Genomic DNA, 6,954 nt, shown 5'->3' with positions numbered 1-6,954 from the left:
TGGGTTCAGTCTCCAAAGAATCTCTCTCACCCCCACCCTTCTGAGTTCCCATCTAGATGAGTCTCTACCAGCAGGTCCTGCAAGCAGTTGTATTGGAGGGGTAGGGATAGAGCCAGGTGGGTTTCTAGGACAGTTATCTCCTGTGTAAACCTCTCTCCACCTTTGATTTTCTCCTGTTCATTTAAGCACACTCTATGTCATGCAGTGTGTGTTTAGTGGGACTGTATTTCAGGCCATACTTGGGTTTGCCTGGAATTGGCTTCCTCAGGGGCTGTGCCCTGCACTGTGGCTGCAAAATGGTTCCTTTCTATGGTGGCTTCTTTTTCCACACACGGATATCATGCAGCACATCTTTCAGGTTTGCTGGGCAATGTACTTGGTCTCTAAATGCTCCATACTCAGACAGTCCTCAGACCTTCCAAAAATGTGGGTTCCATTACTTCCCTTATCCCTCTATTATGCCCATTGAGGAACCTCTGGCTGGTGCTTTCTACCCAGCTCCAGCAGCTGCTGTGCAACTGGGAATTTTTTTTTCCTTATTTTATTTTATCCAACCTCCTCAGTCCCTAGTCTGCTTTGAATGTCCAGTTCTAAGTTCCAGTAAAGTCCCCCCAGCATTTTGTTTTATTCACCCACCTTGCAGAGAAACTGCCTGTCTGCTTTATTGGTTCCATGCCACGGAGCAGCCAGGATCATGACCTCCTCTATTCCACCATCTTGAATCTGTTGAGAGTTTTTAACACGAAAGAGTGTTGTATTTTGTTATTATTTTCTGTTTCCACTGCGATGATGAGATGCTTCTGTAGATATGGGATGACATTGAATTAGTGGACATTAAACCAGTCTTGAGTACTTGGGGTAAAATCATATTTGGTCATGGTGTCTACTTTTTAAAATATCTTTGTGGATTTAATTTACTAATGTTTTGTGTAAGATTTTGAAGTCTGCATTCATAAGAAATATAAATCTGTTATTTTTCTTTCTCATAAAGTCTTTATTTCATTTTGCATTAGGCTAATAGTGGCCTCATGAAATGGGTTGATAAATATTTTCATTTCTATTTTTTGGAAGTGTTTGTGAGGAATAAGTATTAAACTTTCTTTAAATGTTTGAACTCACCAATGAAGCCATTGGATGTGGGCTTCTTTATGTCATGTTCTTGATTACTAATTCAATCTCTTTGCTTGTTACAGGTCTATTTTCTATTTCTTCTTACATTTGTTTTGGTAGCTTTTGTCTTTCTAGGAATTTCCTCATTTCATCTGTAATGGTTTAGAGATGAGGAATCTCCCCAAAATTTTTGTGTGAGAAAATGCAAGAATGTTTAGAGGTCAAATGATTGGGTTATGAGAGCCATAACCCAATTAGTGAATTAACCCCCATTAGAGATTAACTGGCTGGTAACTGAAGTCAAGTAGGGTATGGCTGAAGGAGATAAGTCATTGGGGGCATGTCTTTGGGGTATATATTTGTTCCTGGCCTGTGGAGTTTCCCTCTGCTTCTTGGTTGCCATGTCCTGACATGCTGTCTTCTACCACACTCTTCTGCCATGATGTTCTGCCTCACTTCAGGCCCAGAGCTATGAAGTTGGCTGTCTATGGACTTAGTAAAACCATGAGCCCCAAATAAACTTTTCCTCCACTAATTGTTCTTATCAGGCCTTTTGGTTATAGTGATGAAAACACCATCTAAAACACCATCTACACTCATTAATATACTATAGCCTATATTGTTCCTTCATATTTATTTTAGCTTCTATGAAGTTGTTGATAATGTTCTCTCTTTTGTTTCTGAAACTTGTAACATGATTCTCCTTTCTTGGTCAATCTAGCTTAAAATTTGTTAATTTTGTTGATATCTTGTGTTGGACATGGAAGGGTTGGGTTGTTGGACATGGAAGGGCTGGGTAGCTGGACAAGGAAGTCCAAACTTCCCAATGATAGGGCTCATTGCCACCTGGTGGGTTGGAATTTTCACATCACTCCTTGTCTTTCTTTGACAACAGCCTAGTGTGGGGGTGACAGTTGGTGCCTTTTTACAGTCTGGCATAAGTGGATGTCTAAGCTCCCTGTCAGACTTTGCTACCATGGAAAGGAATGGAATGTGTGTGTGTGTGTGTGTATGTGTGTGTGCGCGCACACGTGTTTTGTGAGAACAGAACGATTATTGTTTTAAAGATTTATTTCTGCTTGCTAGACTTCCTTTATTCTAGTTCTTTGACTACTTGGGCTAGAATAAACAGACTTTTCTTCTAGTTCAAACATGCATTTAAAAGGATTTTTTGTTGTATATTATTTTATATTTCTAGGAGTTTCCTATCAGAAATGCTTTTCATGTAATGTAGTTTTTAGCTAAAAGTAGATCCAAAGATCCATTTCTTTTCTATCCTTGTGTTTGTAATATTGTTAACTATTGCATGGTGATTTTTTTGTCTGAATTCTGCTGATTATCCTTCTTTAATTTCATAGTTTTCAGTTTACAGTATGAGCACACCCCAACTGTACTCAGTTTGTGACAAAATGACATTAGTGATCAAAGTAGCATTTATCTATTCAAGCAGAGGAAATGAAACAGAGAAAGGAGATGGCTTAGCTTCACTGCTCATGGAAGAACAGAATATTAAAGAAAAATGAAAAAGATTAATTTCTGTTTGTAAAAGACTGAGTGTCTGGCAGTTTTACCACTGTTAAAGCAATCACCCTCCCTACCACCCCAACTGGAAAAATCTGTCCCAATGTATGTTAAGCTCAAACTCAAAACAATTAGCCATCTCTCTTCCCAGTACTTGTCCAAGAAGGCAGACCATCAGTTTAGTTCTTTCTGAGACAAGTCAACTGAGCAACATATGGAATGGTGGGAAGCATTCCATAATATAAGTGGGATTTTAAAAAATATAAGGTGACTTGAGGCCCATGAAAAATAAGACAAATTTAAAGTGAGATTGTTAGCATGGAGAGAAGATCTTTTTTATTATTAATAATCAATTCATTTCTTTTCTTCAAGATTTAGATAGAAATATAGACATCAATTTCAAAATCATTAATTTTATAATAGTTTCATTAAAATTCTAGAAGTACCCTCTTTCAATTTTTCTCTTTATATATTGCAAGTAAATAATCAAAGAGGTGAAGAAGCACAAAGGAACATTGCTGAGGGTGCTCATACTCCATCTTCATTATCTGGGATCTCAAAACAAGAGGACACAGCGGATGCTGAAACACAAAGCATTAAAATATTGAATTGACCAACTTGCCCATGCAAATACAGGTAGTAAAAACTAGTTGTAAGTTGTGCATTTAAAGAGAGTTGTCCACTCATCCCCATTTCTTATCTCTATATTATTCTCTCCCCTCCCCTTAAAGACATCAGAAAACATCTGTGGAATTAAGTCCAGTGGGTGACTAGTAACCATGTGATCTGATTGTAGTAATGAGAAGCAGAGACAATAAGGCAAGAGATGACTTTGAGTAGTTATCTCCTTTGGACCCACAGTTGCAGAGTTCATTTCACTCTGTGACTTTGAGTCTCACTATATGATATTGCTACGAAATCTTTAGCAGGCCACTTGTTGGTTTGGTGGGAAATGGAGGATTCCCATGGCCCCTGGCCATTTTCTAATTGTGAATGGCTACATGAGGATAATGACTATATTCCAATTCATATGTCAATGTCTTTCTTTTGGTTCTCATCTCTTGTGGTATTATGTCCTTACTTTATTAGCTGTCAAACTACTCTCTATCAGGGAAAACAAAATACATTATGCATTGTATATTAGTAAATTCCCTAGATGTGTACAGTATTCTTAATCCACTATTCTAATGCATATGTGTTAGGGATTTTTGTTTATTATTCCATGTTTTTATTTATTAATTCATTTAAACTATTTTTTAAAAAACTGAGCAACTTTCACATTTAAAGCATTGTATCTGATGTGGGGTTATAATTAGAAATGTGATATTCAAGAATTCATCAGAGGGGCTGGGGCTGTAGCTCAGTGGCAGAGTGCTTGCCTAGCCCATGTGAGACAATGGGTTCAGTCCTTAGCACCGCATAAGAAAATGAAAAATAAAATAAAATAAAATAAAGACATTCTGTCCATTTACAACTACAAAAAAAATTTAAAAAGAATTCATCAGATGAATAACTTTTCATATAATTATAATGTAGTATTTTACATGTTTTCATGGGGGAATTAAAAGGCAGAATGGGAGCAGAGAAAGTATAGGTAGCTTAGAATAATGGAATCTTGGAGGCCTTGCTGCACTGTGATTTGGATAATGTCCAGGAGTTGGAGACATGGATTTTGGTTGGGGTGGGTATGGGTAGGGATGGGTGCTAGTATGAAGAACTACAGGTATGAAGTTTCAGAGACAGGCAACTCTGACATCATTCTTTGAGGTCCAGGGTTTGGGAGAAGGATCAAAAAACCTTAAGTTGACTGAAGCATTGAATGTATGGGTAAAATGTTAAAGTGTGAGCATAACATGGAAGATTCATTTAGAGAAAGGAGTAGCTAAAATCCAGGAGAATCTGCTCATTTCTAACTAACTACGTGATCCTGGAAAGACATTATACTTCTTTGGTTCTTAGTTTTATTCTCCATAAATGAGGGTGACAATGAAGTGATCTCAGAGGTTCCATGAACTTATAAACTATAAAGTCGAAGCTCAAAAGGTCCCTTTGCACAAAAGTTTCTACAAATGGCTTGTTCATGGGATTGAGGTTTGTCAGCAGTGCTCTAGCCTAGAAGTCTGTATAAGCAACAGAGGCTTGATCTATATCTTCTTTCCTCTGGAAAGTTCATCCAGATCCTCATACCACATTTTATTCTGCTACCATGCACACACTGCATATGTTAAGAAGAACAATGTTAGTTTTTTTTAATGATTTATGACAAAGTCTAATGTTTATGTTTTGTAAATACTTATCAAGTCAATTCTAAAAAAGTTAAATTTAAAGAGAAGTAACATTTCCTGATAGGCCATTTGAGCAATGTAAATTGCTTGAGGTCTTTATTAATATGGTAATGAAATGCTTTCTTCCAGGATAAAGTTCTGGAAGTAAGCTTCAAATTGGAGAGGAAAAATCTTTAAAATTAACATATGGGGCTTATTTGTAGTAACCACCTTTCAGAATCAATGGGAAGGGCAGAAGTGGCAACTTTTCTGTTCTTTTTATGCTTGCAAACTATGAAAAAGTGGTCAACCTATAAATAAAAACATGCTCTGTAAATTAGCAAAATGACTATCGCATTTGTTTAAAAAATCAGATGGCATTATGCAATTCCACCTGCTACAAGTTGGGTGATTTGGGTCTTTAATATTTTTGAGAACACAAATTAAATATGCATGAAAGTCTGTGTATTATGTAACAATCTTCTATTTCTCTAGGATAAATGATAAATGGATTTTAATACTCTTTCACTATTTTTTATGAGTTGTTCAAAACATTATAAAGCTCTTGACATACCATATTTCATATATTTGATTCAAGTGGGTTATGAACTCTCATTTTTACCCCATATACTCTTTCACTATTAGTGACCAATGAAATGCATTTATTTGAGTAGTATCTGGGTACAGGAGTGGAATATTTAGCTAAAACATTCCACAAACAATGTTTTGCTAATTAAGGGTCAATTAAAAAATTCTGTGAATCTGTTTGGGTCACATTGTTATAGGAAACATAGCTCTTGTCTCATTTGCTTTGATCTCTATATACATAAAGTCACAGGTGGCATCATAGAGCTGGAAATTTTCTTCAAGGTGACACAACCCATCATCTGTGTTTTTCAGATTTTTAGATCTGAGTTAATTCTAGTCAATCCAGTCAATGCACTTTTAATAATTTCAATCAAACTTTATTATTGGTTTATTTAAAAAAACTGTAAGGTGGGATTTCACAGCAATATCATATAGTCAGGCTCAGGAAAGGCAAGGTAATATCCTAAGGAGATCTGGTTCTCTTCAGGTGTAAAAGTTCTTGCATTTTAATTTTGTATAAGGAAAATATTTTTGGAGTCAAAATCTTTATATTTACTACTCTATACAAGAATGAACTCTTCCTTGCATGTTGGATTTTTCACTATTTGGGTTCTTGTATACAGTCCCAATTTCTCCGATGCCTTGTACTCTGATGATTCTTCTTGTTATAGACCTACAAGTTCCCAAGGCCAATGGATACCTTCTTCCTGAGGGATCATCCTATTCTATTCATTAAGAAATGAGGTCTCTTTCCCCTGAATCTTGAGTTTTGAATTTTTGGCATCACATCTAGCTCCACGCTGCAGTTATTCATGTATTCAGCATGTTGCATTCAAGGGCCAAATGGGCAATGACCTAAAGGCAGTGATTAGATTTGCCAGTGTGTCTAGCACAAACTCTTAGGTGCTTCATGAATGTATGAAGATTGGAAATATTTCTGAAATGTCAAATAGTAAACTGTGATTGAAAATAAACCCATAAAAGCAGGGTTTTTTTGTAGCTACTTAATTTTATGCTGAAAGGTCATTTTAAAACTTTGGGCTTTTCAGTTTGGTAATCAATTTACATTTTAATCTCTTTGTCATATATATGCTAGCACTTAAACTGAAAACTTATTTTCACAGTGCTTTTTCTTTCACTGATCATTTTTATTTTTACATTTGTTCTTCATATGGTCTCTCAAGAGAGCAGGAACCTTAATCCCCATTTTGTAAACAGGAGCAGTGGCACAGGCCAAAGCAGCCATTTGGGCTACATAGTGACTGAATGGAGGCCTGGGCACTCTTCAAAACAGACTCACAGCTCTTTTATTGCTGCCCCCTAAACCATTTCTCACAATTGCCCACTTTCACACTTGATCTATGCCCTCTCATGTTTTATAAAATTTTGGGAAAAAGTTGCATGTGTAAGATACACAGACACAGACACCCAGATGTATGTATGTGTGCACTTGCATGCACACACACAAATA

This window comes from Marmota flaviventris, chromosome 7 (assembly GCF_047511675.1).
Source record: "Marmota flaviventris isolate mMarFla1 chromosome 7, mMarFla1.hap1, whole genome shotgun sequence".
NCBI lineage: Eukaryota > Metazoa > Chordata > Mammalia > Rodentia > Sciuridae > Marmota > Marmota flaviventris.
The sequence above is the reverse complement of the archived record's forward strand: the minus strand, read 5'-3'. Positions refer to the sequence as shown.